We start from the raw sequence: 1,674 nt of genomic DNA, 5'->3' as shown, positions 1-1,674 counted from the left end.
ACCCTGGGGTCTGAAGCTGACAAACCCAGGACATGTCCCTCTGCCAGGATGTCCCTGCCTTGGGCAGATCCTCTCTTACCCACTCAGCTGTGTTTCACTCTCAGCTTCAATCATCTTCTCCATAATTACTGATAATATTTACATACACTATTAATGCTTACTGGCCTGTAGGTTTTACTGGCCTTTATGTTTTCAAAGAGTCCTTATCTTTAGCATGCATCAGACGTTCCTGGAGGATTTGTTTTCTGTTTTAGGAGACAGGGTCTTGCTCTGTTGCCCAGGCTGGAGTGCAGTGGTCATCACAGCTCATTGCAGCCTGGACTCAAGGGATCTTCCAGCCTTGGCCTCCTGAATAGCTGGGACTACAAGTGCACACGGCACCATACCCAGCTAATTTGTTGTTGTTGCTGATTTGGGCTTTTTTGAGACAGGGTCTTGCTCTGTCACCCAGGTTGGAGTGCAATGGCGCAATCATGGCTCTCCGCATCCTTGACCTCCTGGGCTCAAGGGATCCTCCCACATCAGTCTCCAGAGTGGCTAGGACCACAGGTACACACCATCATGACTGGCTAATTTAATTTTTTTAATTTTAGAGACAGGGTCTCGCTATGTTGCTCAGGCTGGTTTTGAACTCCTGGGCTCAAGCGACGCTCCTGCCTCAACCTCTCAAAGTGGTGGGATTACACGCGTGAGCCACCAGCCATAGTGACTGGAGAATTTATGAAAAATACAAATTACTGGACAGCCATGGTGGCTCACACCTGTAATCCCAGCATTTCGGGAGGCTGAGGCGGGCGGATCACCTGATGTCGGGAGTTTGAGAGCAGCGTGGCCAACATGGTGAAACCCCGTCCCTACTAATAATACAAAATTAGCCAGGCGTGGTAGTGCATGCCTGTAATCCCAGTTACTCGGGAGGATGAGGCAATCGCTTGAACCTGGAGGGCGGAGGTTGCGGTGAGTCAAGATCACGCCATTGCACTCCAGCCTGGGCAACAAGAGTGAAACTCCATCTCAAAAGAATAAATAAATACAATACATATACATTGCTGGGGACCCCCAGAGTCTCTGATTCAACCATCTAGAGTGGGGCCTCACATCACATTTCTCAGGAGTTCTGAGGCGATGCTGGTGCTGCTAGTTGACTAGCTTCAAGAAACAGTTTTTTTTTCCTTTGTTTTTAGATGAAGTATTGCTCTGTCACATAGGCTGGAGTGCAATGGTGCGATCTCTGCTCACTGTAATCTCCATCTCCCCGGTTCAAGCGATCCTCCCACCTCAGCCTCCCAAAGTGCTAGGATTACAGGCATGAGCCACTGCGCCTGGCCCATGTCCTGAGGTCTCACCTGCTGTCTGCCAATGACGAAGTAAACAGAATGATGCCCCGGGCAAGGTGGAGAGGGGAGGCCAGGAAAGCGGTGGGGCTCCATGGGTCGTACCTTCAGGTGGCGCTCATTGGCTGTGTGGATGTCCTCATCATTGGAGTTGAGTTTGAAGGTGCCCTGGGCCCACTCCTCAGTCACCTATAGCGGGTAGCAGCAATGCCAGGGGTCAGGTGAGCAGGCATCAGCAGCCAAGAGGGCCCCTGCCCTGGTCCCACCCTATCGGTGATGACTGACTGTTGCTGTCCAGAAGCTGAGTCCTGAAAGCGCACCCTGAGAAGCTGCATCTGGG

General features: G+C 51.5%; 1 pseudogene; it reads right to left on the bottom strand.

Annotated features, from left to right (window-relative positions):
• LOC105521083 overlaps positions 1-1,674 on the bottom strand; it is a 56,814-nt pseudogene that overhangs the window by 12,578 nt on the left and 42,562 nt on the right.

The sequence above is a fragment of the Colobus angolensis genome, unplaced genomic scaffold, assembly GCF_000951035.1.
Source record: "Colobus angolensis palliatus isolate OR3802 unplaced genomic scaffold, Cang.pa_1.0 Scaffold395, whole genome shotgun sequence".
Lineage (NCBI taxonomy): Eukaryota > Metazoa > Chordata > Mammalia > Primates > Cercopithecidae > Colobus > Colobus angolensis.
The sequence above is the reverse complement of the archived record's forward strand: the minus strand, read 5'-3'. Positions and strand labels throughout refer to the sequence as shown.